The sequence below is a fragment of the Sminthopsis crassicaudata genome, chromosome 4 (genome assembly GCF_048593235.1).
Source record: "Sminthopsis crassicaudata isolate SCR6 chromosome 4, ASM4859323v1, whole genome shotgun sequence".
Lineage (NCBI taxonomy): Eukaryota > Metazoa > Chordata > Mammalia > Dasyuromorphia > Dasyuridae > Sminthopsis > Sminthopsis crassicaudata.
In genome coordinates this window covers 50210725-50225379 of record NC_133620.1, presented here as the reverse complement: position 1 = coordinate 50225379, position 14655 = coordinate 50210725, and the positions used below count along the sequence as shown (strand labels likewise).

Below are 14655 nucleotides of genomic sequence, written 5' to 3'. Positions count from 1 at the left end.
TAAGTCTTCCTGACTTCAGGCCTGGCACTCTATCTATTCTGCCAGTTAGCTGCCCCAGAGAGGCAGCTCTCATCTCATCTGATACTTTTGGCTACACCAAAGTATGAGATGTAATGGTAAAATCAGAACTGTTTGAATGGATAGATCCAAAATATAATCCAAAAAAATAGTGGTCTGATGTCAAGAAGTCAATATACATTTATTAAGTGGGGAGGGGGCAGAGTCAAGGTGACAGAGAACAGACATGACTTTCTGTGATCTCCTCTGACTTTCTCTCAAACCAACAGTAGGTTAAGCCTCTAAATTGGCTTTTGAAGTGACAAAACCCACAAATAATTGGAGTACAACATATTTCCAGAAGAAGATACCTTCGAAGAAGGTCAGAACAGGTCTGTTTCAAACAGGCAGAGAGACAGTTTGTGAGCCCAGACCACATCACAGGGAGCCTGGGGCAAGGACTGAGGTGAGGAGCCAGAGCACTGGTACATGAATGTTATGCCATATTATTGTTTTATAACAAACAATCAGCAGGATGATTTTAGAGTGGTCTGGAGAGACTTGCATAAACTAATACTAAGTGAAATGAGCAGAACCAGGAGATCATTGTACACAGCAACAGCAACATTATACAATGATCCTCTTAGGCCATTCTGTCCTGGTTGCAAGCAGATGGTTTGGCAGATTTTCTACAAAAGGCAAATTGTAAACCACTGGGCTTCAGGATTGCCCAGCACCTGAAGTCAATCAGCAGAACTGCCTCAGGACACACTAAACTAGTTGTCATTCCTTTGTGTTAAGAGCAGACCTCAAAACTTAAAAAAATGAAGAACAAAAAACCAAAAAGAACTCTCACCATAGACAGCTTTTATGGAGAGAGAGAAAGAACAGACCTCAAATCCTGAGGTTCTTAAAGGCAAAACAACTCCAGATGAAGCCCCAAAAGGAGATATTGTAATGCCAGAGAAATTGAGGCAAGACAGAGACTGGTTTCTAATCTTTTAATGTGGAAAGTTTAATAAACTAGCTGACTGATAAGATTATCATCCAAGCATTTGGTATAGAGTGACTGAGGCACAGTGTTTATATAGGATTATAACTACCAAAGCAAGCAGATGATTCAGAAGTAAAAAGAAGGTAGTTAGGTCCATCAGGTAGCTGTTATACAAAAAAATAAAAAAAAATTATATATATATATATATATATATATATATATATATAAATTTTTTTTTTATATATATATATATATATATTTCTCACAGCCTAAAGCAATAATCAGATGTATACAATGATGGGAATGGGCTTAAGGAGACCTTCCAGGGTCAGTGTTTTCAGAGAACAATAACTGGTCTTATCTGTAGAAGTACCTCACATGTGATGTCCAAGAAGGCAGTAAAACAGAAACAGGCAAGGTTGTCACTTTGATCTAGTGTGTGAATCTAAGTTCAGATTCTCATGAAAAACTTACAGGGTCCTTTTTGGTTCAACAATATGAGTGGAAGGCTTTCTTGGAAGAGTTCAAAAAAGAATCTTAAAAGAGAGTTATAAGAAAAATGGGGAAAGAAAATGAGATATTTGCAAGAGGTTATGGAAAAGGAAAAACAGAAATTTTCTGAAGAAAACTCCCTACAAAAAAGATTTGATGAAATGGGAAAAGCATAATACTCCTTACAAAATATATATGAAAAAGACTGTTGAAAAACAGAATTTGTGAAATGGAAAAAAATGCAACAAACCAAACATTTAAAAATTCAATTGGCCAAATACAAAAGGAGCTAAAAAAAAGGTAAGTGAAGAAAACAATACACTAAAAATTAGAACTGAACAAATGGAAGTGAATGACTCAATAAGACTTCAAGAATCAATCGAACAAAACAAAAAAAAATAGAAGAAAATATAAAATATCTGGAACCTATATCCCAAAGAGATCTTAAAGGAGGGAAAGAATGGCTGAATAAGTTATGGTACATGAATGTTATAGAATATTATTGTTCTATAACAAACAATCAGCAGGATGATTTTAGAGAGGTCTGGAGAGACTTGCATAAACTAATATTAAGTGAAATGAGCAGGACCAGGAGATCATTATACATAGCAACAACAACATTATACAATGATCAATTCTGATAGACTGGACTCTTCCCAACAATGAGATGATTGAGGGCAGTTTCAATGATCTTGTGATAAAGAGAGCCATCTACACCCAGAGAGAGGACTGTGGGAACTGAGTGTAGATCACAATATAACATTCTCACTCTTTTTGTTGTTGCTCACTTGCATTTTGCTTTCTTATTCATTTTTCTTTCCTTTTTGATCTGATCTTTCTTGTGCAGCAGTATAAATATGTTTAAATATATTGGATTTAATATATATTTTAACATGTGTAACATATATTGAATTACTTGCCATCTAAGGAAGGGAGTGTAGGAAAAGAGAAAATTTGGAACACTAGGCTGTGCAAGGGTCAATGTTGAAAACTTATCCATGCATATGTTTTGAAAATAAAAAGCTTTAATTAAAAAAATAGAAGTTAAAAAAAGAAAGGGTCTACTGATTCCTATGCTTTCTAGTATTTTTATAAGGAATGAATTTGTATATTTTTCAAAGGCTTTTTTCTGCATCTTTTGATTTAATCATATTATTTTTTGTTGTTTTTGTTATTGTAATGGTCAATATTATGTTGATGATATTCCTAATATTGAAACAGTTACTGCATGTTGATATAAAATTCACCTGGTCATTCTGTGTGATTTTCATGATATATTGCTATAGTGTCCTTGCTAATATTTTATTTAAACATTGATATTCATTAGGGAAATTGGTCTATAGTTTTGTTCTGTTTTTGCTCTCCCTGACTTAGGCATCAAAAGCATATTTGTATCATAAAAGTAATTTGATAGGGCTCCTGTCCCTATTTATTTTTTCAGATAGTTTACATAGCATTGAGATAAATCACTCTTTAAACCTTTGGTAAAATTCACTTGAAAATCCATCTCATCCTGGAGATTTTTTTCTTAGGGAATTCATCAATGTCTTAATTTATTTTGGTAAAATAGGTTTATTTGAGAATTCTACTTCATCTTCTGTTAATCTGGATCATTTGTATTTTTGGAAATATTCATCTATTTCACTTAACATTGTCAATCTTATTGGCATATACTTGGGGAAAATAAGTTATAATAATTGGTTTAATTTCATTTTCATTGCAATACACTCTTTTCATTTTTTAAACTCAAAATTTGGTTTTCTTCCTTTTATCAAATTAATCACTGGTTTAGCTATTTTATTGAGTTTTTATAGAAAACAGCTTATAGATTTATTAGTTCAATTTTTTCTATTCAATTTTATTAATTTCTACTTTGATTTTTAGGATTACCATTTTATTGTTTAATTGAGGATTTTTAATTTATTCTTTTTTCTAGGTTTATTTTTAGTTGCATGCCCTCTTCATTGATCTGTTCTGTTACTGATATACATCTTAAGAAATATGAATTTTCTCCTAAGTACGGCTTTGGTCGCATTCCACAAATTTTGTAATGTTGTCTCATTATTATCTTTCTCTTTGATGAAATAATTTGTTTTTAGGATTTGTTATGTGATCCATTTTTTCTTTAGGATTAGATGCTTTAGTTTCCAATTAACTTTTAATCTATATCTCCATGGCTCATTATGAAATGTATTTTTTTATTGCATTAAGGTCTGAAAAAGGATGACTCTAATACTTCTGCTTTTCTTCCTTTAGTTATGATAAGACTATCTAATACATAGTCAATTTTTGTGAAGATATTAGGCACATGAGGCAAAAGTATACTCTTTTTAATTTCATTCAGTTTTTGTAAGGGTCAGGTCTCCTTCAGTGCACCAGGAAGTAAACGAGCAATAATGCTTGAGACTCCGGGGAAGTGATTTGTCTTGTGATCACTGTCTTGTGATCAGGAACTCTGGTCACATTGAGATCAATTCATTAATGGGAGGCATCTCCTTCTCTGATTGGCTGTGCATGTGACTTCATAGACCCTATTTAAGCAATGGGGAGGAGGAAGTCACTCTTTTCCACCTGGTGTTCACTTTGGGAATTATCAGGATGTCAGCTAGGGGCAGGATTTCTTAAAAAAGAAATAACTGAATTACAGGTTGAATTAGAGAAAGGACAAAAAGTTAGATTAAAGAAATTAGAACATAAAGAGTTCAGCTATTGTGCTCAGAGAGTCTTTAAAAATGCAGCTCAATGTCTCTAAGAAAGCCTATGAGGGTAAGAGATTGCAGTTAGTCTCTGGGGAGCAGGAACTCATCTGTTCACTTTACAGATCTTTGGCTTCCACACACAGTTAGCTTGATGGCCTCACTCCTTGAGAGTACTTATAAAACAGTGTCTATTTATAGAATGATTTGGGACACTGAGGAATGTGTAGCTATTGTCCCAATCACTGGTATAGATAGTGTGTGATCTGTGACTTAGGAGGAGAAGTAACATCAGATTTATTGACTCACACTCCTGAAGTACAATTTGCTGATATTTACTCAAACTTTAACTTCTGGCAACAGAATTCAGGGATATTATGGGCTGCAGCTTTTACAGCTGAAAGGCCTTTGCTTCATACATTATCTGTATGAATGGCAAACCATTGAAAAGGTCGGTAGACACAGATGTAAATCATGCCAGCTGGTCTAGTCATTGGCTAAAGATTACAGCAAACACCTATATGTCTGGCATAACAGGATCTATAGAGGCTAAAATTAATGCTACCTCTTTGAGATAGGAATTTAAAAATAAGACAGAAGTTTTTATTTTACAGTTGAAAGATTTCTCATTAATCAGTGGGGAAGAAACAACTTACAAAGTGAAAAAAATTCATACTTCATTAGGTATAGAACAGCAGCTACTTAACCAAGGACATTCACAAGCTTCTTTAAGTCCTTGGAATTGCCCTGAATTTGTTATTGATTTCAGAAAGGTAAATGGACAGATGGAGACAATGGAAGAGCTTCAGTTTGGGCTTCCATCTCCACAATTGCCTAGGGAATGGTCTTTTTGGATTAAAAGTCCTATCCTTCTTCAAAGTCTGATTCTTTTTATATAGCAAACTAACTGTATCGACATGTATACATATATTGTATTTAACTTATACTTTAGCATATTTAACATGTATTGGTCAACTTGCCATCTGGGGGGGGGGAGGAAGTAGGGGAAAAGTTGGAACAAAGGGTTTTGCAATTGTCACTGATGGAAAATTACCTATGAATAAAATTTTTGTAAAAATTAATTAAATAAAAAAAGAATTCTATCCCTCCAGATAAGGTAGATATGAAAAGATTTGTCTTTTCTGTAACCGACATTAATTTAGCTGAGCCTTATAAAGGATTTAAATGGACAGTTTTGCCACAGGGTAGAAAGAACAGCCTAATATGTGTCAAAGACATGTGGCTGCTGACCTTACTCCTACAAGAAAGGCATCTTCAAAAGTTATATTGTTACCACCATTAAGAGGAGACAGTGCTTTAGACTCACCATGCCAGCTTACAAAAAAAAAAACCCTGGAGACTCTAAAAGAGATTGAATTGGCTTTATCTAATATAGCTGAAAGAATAACTCAAAAAGTATTGGAAACATCTATTTTTGTTACAAAAGAGTCACCTATAGTAATCCTTCATCAAGGAGACAGTATGATGAAATAGGTGAACCTCGCAACACAATCAGATCAAAATTTTATTCCTTACCCAAGGCTTGTGGCTAGAATTTCAATAAAAGCCATTAAGAGAGTAGTACAATTATCTGGGACAAGACCTGACAAAATATATACCTCTTATACAAATGCACAAATTGAGATGTGTTGTGAAACCATCCCAGTGTGGAAAATTGTATTGGCCATAGCTCCAAGCCTTACACATGGCTATGTAAATATAAATTTTGATTCAGTTTATTCAATAGATATGGTACAAAGATTTGCCACAGCCCAAATAAAATTTGTAGTTTTTAATATATATAAAATCAGCTCTTTAAAGAACTTTGAGAGCAAGTGAGAAAGCACTCAAGTATTATATCCTACATGTCCATTTTAATAGTGGACTTTCAAATTCTCTCTTTTATCATCACACTGCTAGAGCTTTACATTTACAAATTGTGATAACTAAAGAGGAAGCTAGGGGCATAGCAAAAGGCTGGACAGCTTGCCTTCTTTTTCATGCTCCTATGCTCTCTCCAGGAAAAAACCCTCATGGTTTGAGAGCTAATGCTTTAAGGAAAATGGACATCACTCATGTTAAGAGGCAGAGCATCCATGTAACATGGATATATATTCTCAATTCTTTATGGCCTCATTCCAATCAAGAGAAGCAGTCAGGCATGTGAACAGCCATCTTTCCATTATAGGAAGCTGACATGCACTTAAGACAGGTAATGGATCAGCTTATACATTTTTTGCCTTGAATCCTTTTGCATTGAATTTGGCATTGCCCATTCCATTGGCATCTCAAATAATCCTACTATCCAAGTCATCATTGGATAGACTATTTATACCCTCAAGTTCCCATCTATACAAGAGAAAGGAATTTGGGGATTTGCGTGAGATATGGCAATGCACATACGTAATTGCCTGCAATTTTCAAATTCTTTGGATTTTACCCCAGAAATGCACTTCTGGCACACACAAAAAATGCAGCTAACTAACAAGGATAAAAATTCTCTCTCCCTGGTGATGTGGAAAGACTTAAATGGCATCTGGAAGGGCCCAGGTTGGATCAGGGTTAGGGACCATGAGTATGCTCTTGTCATTCCAGACACAGATCCATCAGCAGAGGAGTGGATCCCAACCAGAAACATTCATGACCTGGGGATCCAATAAGAGAAGGACTAGACAATGGCCCAGATGGATTGGCCAGATGTCAGCAGCCCTCAGACTCTGATGACAGCCATGTCCCTTTTGACCATGACACCAGAGACAGCAGATACAGCTCCAGAGTAGCAGCTAAATTGGACTATCCTGAGTTATGTACAATACACACAGACTGACAAATGGACAATGGGCTTGCCTGTTTCTCCCATGGCTACTCACTGTTCCTATGGTGGCCTGGGAAGAGGCTTTGCCCTATTTTCTACTTATAGACTACGCTTCTAAATTAGTGGGTGAAAAACCAACAGGCCCACCTGCCAAAGTTACTGAGGCAATGCTACAGGACATGAATTTTCTTGTATACACCTTCCTCTGTGCCTTTGTTTACAAAAGGTTATACAATTGAAACTGCAGACTTGTGACATCCTACCTCATTGAGCATGACTTCATTGAATGGGTTGAACACCATGCTATTCATGTTTGTTTTGGCAACTGTTGGGCCTAGTTCTCACTGTCATATTTTTGTTTCCCTTTGTTCAAGCTATTGTTGATACTAAAATTAGCTTGATGTGATGAGCGGTCCCCACTTTACAAGAGAAGGGAATTGTAGGGTCAGAGGAGGAGTCATGTACAGTGCAAACATGAAATAAGCAGGCAATAATATAGTCCGAGACCCTGGAAGTGGTTTCTGTGAATAAATAGAGACCACCTTATGATCAGGAACTCTGGCCACACTGAGATTGCTTCATTGATGGGAAGTGTCTTCATCTCTGATTGGCTGTGCATGTGACCTCATAGACCAAATGCTGCCTGCCCTTCCCCATTATTCCTTCACTACAAAAGGTCTTCCTTGTGTGCCTCTTTTATGGGAAATTCTTTCTTTTAGATGTACATACTTTATTCTCATTCATTCTTTTTTTTTTCTTTTTTTAAGTTCATCCCAACATAATCAACTCACTTTCATGTGCTCTATGGAAAGTCCTTCTAACTGACCTAATGGTGATAAAGTTCTTAGAAGACACATGTATCATCTTTCCATAGAGAAAAATTTAAAAATTAACCTTAATGAGTCCTTTATGACTTCTTTTTTATTATACTTCTTTCATTACTATATACTTCTTGTAGTATATACAATAGTATATACTTCTATGCTTATTATATTTCTCTTGCATCTTGTATTCAAAAGTCAAAGTTTCTATTCAGCTCTGGTCTTTTCATAAGAAATGCTTGGAAGTTTTCCATTTCATTAAATATCTGCTTTGAAGAATTTATATTCAGTTTTTCTGGGTAGATTATTCTTAGTTGTAATCTCAGTTGTTGTTTTTTTTTGTTGTTGTTGTTTGTTTGTTTGTTTGCTTTCCAGAACACCAAAAACCAAGCCCTCTTCTCCTTTAATGTTTTTGTTGCTAAATCTTGTGTAATCCTGACTGTGGCTCCATGATAATTTAATGGTTGAAATATTTTCTCTTTAATCTGAAACCTCTGAAATTTGACTATAATATTCTCAGGAGTTATTATTTTGGGATTTCTTTCAAGTACTGATCAGTGAATTATTTCCATTTTTATTTTACCCTTTGGCTCTAGGATATCTGGACAGTTTTCCTTGACAATATCTTAAAATATGATGTCTAGCCTCGTTCTTTGATCATGACTTTCAGGTAATCCATTAATTCTTAAATTATCTCTTTCTGATCTATTTTCTAGGTCAGTTATTTTTCCTAAGAGATATTTCAAATTTTCTTCTATTTTTTCATTCTTTTGACTTTGTTTTATTGTTTCTTGATGTTTCATGGGTACATTAACTTCCGTTTGCACAATTCTAATTTTTAAGAAATTATAATGCTTTAGTGAACTTTTCTACTTTTTTCCATTTGCCTAATTCTGTTTTTTAAAGATTTTTAGCACTTTTTGTGCCATTTTACTAAGCTATTAATTGCCTTTTCATAACTTTCTTCTTTTGTTTTCTTTATTGTCTGCTTTTTCCTCTACTTCCCAGATTATTTTGAAAACCATTTTTAGCTCTACCAATAATTCTTTTGGGCCATTGTTCAATTAATACTTTTTCTTTGAGGTTTTACATAATGCTGTTTTGATTTCATTTCTTCTGGGTTTGTGTCTTGTTCTTTTCTGTTACCATAGCAACTTTTTATAGTCAGGTTCTTTTTTGTTGTTTGTTCATTTCCTCACCCCATTCTTGTTTTGGAAATTTATGTTAATGTTAAGCTTTGTTCTCAACATGGGTTGTTGAGGGGCACTGTCTCAAGCTTCAGTATTTTTAGCACTATTATTTTCAGAACTGGTTCTGGGGGGGGAGGGTAGAAGACTTGAGAGCCTTCAAGGTGGTAGGGGAAGGATTAAGATAGGGAACTTGACCACACATAGCAAATGTACCAAGCAGGGTTAATGAAGTTGGAAGTCAAGTATCAATAGTCACATGTTGGAGTATAATCAGTTGTTGCAAATAGGACAGCAGAACAAATATCAGGGCAGTCCAGGAAAGTAACTCTGAGGTAGTCTATCTAGCAGCTATTACTTTATGAATTGTCAGGCACCAAGAAGTGCTTTAAAAATAACTAATCCCTTTTTTGTTTCTGCTAACCATCTGCTTATTGAACAAGCATTCATATCTTCATGATGTCTGATTTTTCTAGAAACTTTCAGGTGATTTTACTTTACATGAAAGAGAATAAGGGTTATATTTGGGGGGAGCAATGAAATAAATCAGCATTGAATAAAAATCAGACTCTGGTCTAATAACCAACAAATATAAATAATTCCTTGAAACATTGAATTTCTTATGTTGGACAAAAGGACAAGATGAAAAATGGTCTCTCTTCTTTTTCCAAACTGCCCTCTCTTGCTGCACCTTTGATTTCATTCCCTCATGTGTCTTTCAGGATCTTATTGCTAATTCTATTTGCACCCTCAATCTTACTGGCTGTCTTAGGTCTTTCTCCTTTGTTAAAAACATACTTGTATCTCCTCCATCCTATTAAAAAATCCCTATCTGTTGCCATCCCATCATGCTCCTTACCTCTACTTCCAAATTTCACAAAATAAGAGTCTACACATGTTGCCCAACTTACTCTCCACCGACTAATTCCCCAGTCTTCTTGTCTGTCCTCTAAAACAGATTGTGAACTGAAACATCTCTTTAAGGTCACCAATGACTCATAACTAAACCAAAAGCTTTTTTTTTAATCTTCATTCTCTTTGACCTCTACATTATGTGTGACATTGTTGATCACATCTTTCTTCAGGACATTCTTTCTTCCCTCAAATTCTATGAAATTCTACTAATTTGGGTCTTATTCTTTTTAATTCAAAGTCTTCTTTCATTTTTATCTTTCCTCTCCCCTTCTCAATGTGAAATCCTTTAAGTTTCTCTTTCATGTTCTTCTCTCTGTTGTATGGTGCTACCATAACCAATCTCATTCATTCCCAAGTCTGCATTTCTATTCTCCAGTTAAGATGTCTAAATGACACAGTATCCCCTAAATAGGAATGACTCTTTCCCACTATGATATTTTCCACTTAGTATGCCTATCCCCTGAATTCTGACCTCTTAAAATATTGAGTCAATACTCAGATATAATATTGAATCCATCCATTCATCTTGATCCTTCTAGTATAAGTGATTCCTCCTTCGTCTAAACTCTTAACATCCATCATTCATCAATGATATGTGACTTGTAAAAATTAACATTGCAGGATTTTTTTTCTATGTATAACTTACATTCTTAAAGAGGTAAAACTTATACTCATCAAAATATTTTTAATTACAATAATCTGTTTGAATGTCTTATCCCTAATAATAGACAATAAGTTCCTTGAGGAGAGTGTATACTATGTTTTTTATTATATCTTTGAATAGTATAGTATGTCTTTAAATCCCTCACAATACTTAATATAAGGTCTTACCCACAGCATGAGTTTAGTAAATATTTTTTCACTAAAATTAATTCAATAGTAAAACAAATTGATATCTGCTATAAAAACATCTTTGTTTCTCAATCTGGAGTCAATATTGTTTCTGCTTATAAATGGTACTAAGACAGAAGATGCTATTAGAATGTAAACTCCTTGAAACTTTTTTTTTTGCATTACCAGTGCTTAGTGCAGCACCTAGCACACCAAAAGTATTTAATCAGTGCTTCTTGACAAGCTGAAAGGTTGACTGTAAAAAAGAGGGAGTCCGTCCTATGGACAATTCAAATTCAAAATTACTTGAACATGTTGGCAAAGTATGGATTGAATAAAGTTGTTCCCACTGAGTAAGGTCATTCTAAACTCCAAGGATCATTTTAGCTTTATTCACTCTGAGGAAAATGATGTTGAGTGTACTTGAAAACTGCCTACATTCCTGCTACCTCTCACCAAGGTTGTGATATCCCTGACTGTAATGTTCAGGCTAGCTTTCTGTCATAGTCTGACCCAGTCTTCTCCAGCAATCTGACAGTCTGCCAGTCTCAACCAGTCTCCTCTCTTAGTCTGACTTTGTTCCCAGTTTATATACCCTATTACAATTACATCATTACAGCATACTGAATATGTGTGAACTAGAGAACTATTACATCACCATGCTAAGTACTAAGTATATATGTGAATTAGAGAATCGCCATGTCTTCAATTCCACTGAGTTAACATCTTGTTTCAAGTATGTTTCTCCAGAGTTCCATCCTCTATACCTGACAATAAGAGGTGTATTTGGGGATGTATCTTTTGAGCTTTCAGTGGCCAGGTCTATAGTCCAGCAAAAAGAATATGCTTGTGCCATGGCAGAAAATGTCTGCACAAAGAGGTAACAAGGCGACTACAAAATGATGCAGAAGGAAAAACAGTGGCCTCCCAATGACAGATTTCAAAATGATTAGTTCCTCCCTGGACCTACTATTTCAGGAAATTCCCATACCAATCATGTACATGTCTGAAGAGCTCAGCCTTTGACTCTCTTGACTGCTTTTCCACCTCTATCCCAAACGTATGCTGGCAATTTCTCCTTCCTTGTGGAAAATTTCTGTGATTGATGAATAATTTCTCAGACCTTCCATTTGAGGAAATATTCACACTAGCCATTTGATCACAGTTAGAAGTAAACTTCTTACTAAGATCATCCACCTGACTCTAGACTACTTTCCCACTCCTCACCCCTACCACTTCTACCCACAACACTCTTTTTCTAGTACTCTTTTATGCTTTTATGTGTTGTCTTAACCCATTAGAATACAAAACATTTGAAAATTGGAACTATGCTTTTGCTTGTGTAACCCCAAGGGATGGAGTTATTGGGAGCTTGGAAAAGGAGAGATTTCTGGTCTTCTGGTTTCCAGCTTTGAAAGAGGAGATAGGTGGCTTCAGATTCTCGTTAAGGAAACATCCCTAAAGGAAAAGATTCTGGAAAGAAGCCAAAATGTAGAGGAGATGGCACTTTGATTATATGCTTATCCTTAGATTATCCCTGCCAGAAAAAAATTGAGGAAACATTTTGAAGGTAATTTTCCATTGGGTGAAATCTAAGTCTCCCTTTCCCTCTCCTTCTCCCTCTCCCTCTCCCTCTCCATCTCCTTCTCTCTCTCCTTCTCCCTCTCCCTGTCCCACTCCCTCTCCCTCTCTCTGCCTCTCTCTCTCTCACTCCGTCTCTCTCTCTCTGTCTCTCTCTCATATGCATAGGCCAAGTTATTTCTTGTTCATAAAAAAATCCAAGTGGTTGCCACAGCAGCTGTCTGAGACCTCTGGATACAAATATGAGTCTTCACAAGGTAGTCAGCAAATTCCTGCTAGGGAGACAGTGAATACTATTTCTCTTCCATAAGTTAGAGAGCTCTTTGCTGTGGAGATGGCATCAAAAGTAGTTTTAACAATGATCCCAGAGTGTCAGTTCAGTCTCTATAGCAAAAGTGGAGTAGACATCAATTCTAGCCATCATCAGATCAGGCACACCAGAACCAACCCACAAAGCCCAGTGACCTCACAGGACACTGTGTGAGGCTTGCCGGCTTGGCCAGAATGATGGTACCACAAATAACTGTGGCCATTTCCTTGGAACAATTGACAGCCGGGCCAACAGAGCCACAAAATTGCATTGAACCTGGTATCTAGTTCTAGTTTGTATCTGCACAAACATGATCTTCAGGACCTTATCTTTCAATGAAGATCCTGGGAAGAAATATATAATCTCAAACTCCTTGGAGAATAGATAAACCTCTTCCAAAGATTTGCTCTTTATGCCCTTAACTACCCTGCCCAGCTTAGTGACAGGAACCCATTTCTTGCCTTTACTTTTTCCTCCCCAGACCCTAGGGCCATGGTCCTAGCCTTGATCTTGGTCCCCACTGCTAAAGCCATTGCAGAAGCTGCCTCACCTACAGCCTGAATCCACCACAGCCTCCCTCTCCTTCTGCAGCACCAGTGTCACTTGCCATTTGCTGCTCTTGACTGACCTAAGATATCTCACTCCATACATTCTGTGCATTGTGTGGTATACAAATACATAGACATCTGTATAATTTCTCTTATTTCTCTTAAAAAATCATTATTTAACATTGTACCTAGCTTTAAGTCAGCTATTAATTCAATTCTCTACAATTTATATATTCCTGTTTCCACATGAAAGTCTTTCAAATATCTTTGAAAAACCTGTGAGTATTTGAAATATAAAAATGAATATTTGGCAGCAATCTTCTTTCTACAGAACAAACTACCACTTTCACTCCAATTCTGCAACTAATTACTCCAGAACTTTGATCTGATCAGGTCAATTCAATTCAATCAGACTTTATTACTGTGTTGGGCAATTATAATCATTGTTTTTTTTTTTTTTTTTTTTTTTTTTTGTTGTTGTTTTTGCTGAGGTAATTGCAGTTAAGTGACTTACCCAGAGTCACACATCTAGGAAGTGTTAAGTGTTTGAGACCATATTTGAATTAATGCCCTCCTACCTAACCACTGTACCACCTAGTTGCCCCATTGCTCTTTTTTTGGAAAATAGCAATCTAAGTACTCACAAAATGTTTTTTGTACCTGATTGAAATGGAAGCTCCTTGAGAGCAAGGACTCTTCCATTTTGTTTTTGTATCAGCACCTAGCATAGGGCCTGACACACAGTAGATTATTAATGAATGCTTGTTGAATCCAAAGAGATTTCAGAAACTAACAGTCCAACATCTTTCATTTCTGAAAATCACTGGCTCTGAATGTGTGAGATCCAGTTCTGTAAGAACTAAAGGGTATCAGAATTATGTAGTTAAGGAAACAGTCTGAGAAAATGGCTTGTCCAAGGTTATACAGCTTTTATTATGTCACTCTTATTTGGGTTTCAGTTTTCACATCAATAAAATTAATTTAAAAGATATGATCCCAAGGACCCTGCCAGCTCCCATATGCTATAACTTTAAGAAAGAACTCCCTCTTATCCTTTGAGCATTGTGGTGAAGGCTGCAACCATAAAATTCAGGGAGCCTTCTGTTCAAGGATGCTTCTAGCATTTTCATTTTAGGAAGAGGCCAGCTTTCAATTCACGATAAGTGTTGAACAATAATGTTCAATCGAGTGGAGTAAGGAGAGTGGGACCAGTCTATGGACAGCCTTGAATGTCAGGCAGCAGGAGATGGTTCTAGGAAAATGATGGAGTAAATCAGAAAATTCCAAGCTCTCCAGATTTCCCCCACAAACAACACAAAATTTCACCTCAGAGCAAATATAGACCATTAAAAACAAATCTGACTTGGAGCAGAACAGGAGTGTTCCTGAGACAATCAGAAAAGACCCTAAGACCCTAGTAATGGTGTGAAGTGTGAACACCTCTAGGCTAGCTTTACAGAAAAAAAAA

General features: G+C 35.9%; 1 pseudogene; it reads right to left on the bottom strand.

Annotated features, from left to right (window-relative positions):
* Positions 1–12442: 12442 nt before the first annotated feature.
* Positions 12443–13290, bottom strand: LOC141540580 (small ribosomal subunit protein uS5 pseudogene; annotated as a pseudogene).
* Between the last annotated feature and the right edge of the window lie 1365 nt (positions 13291–14655).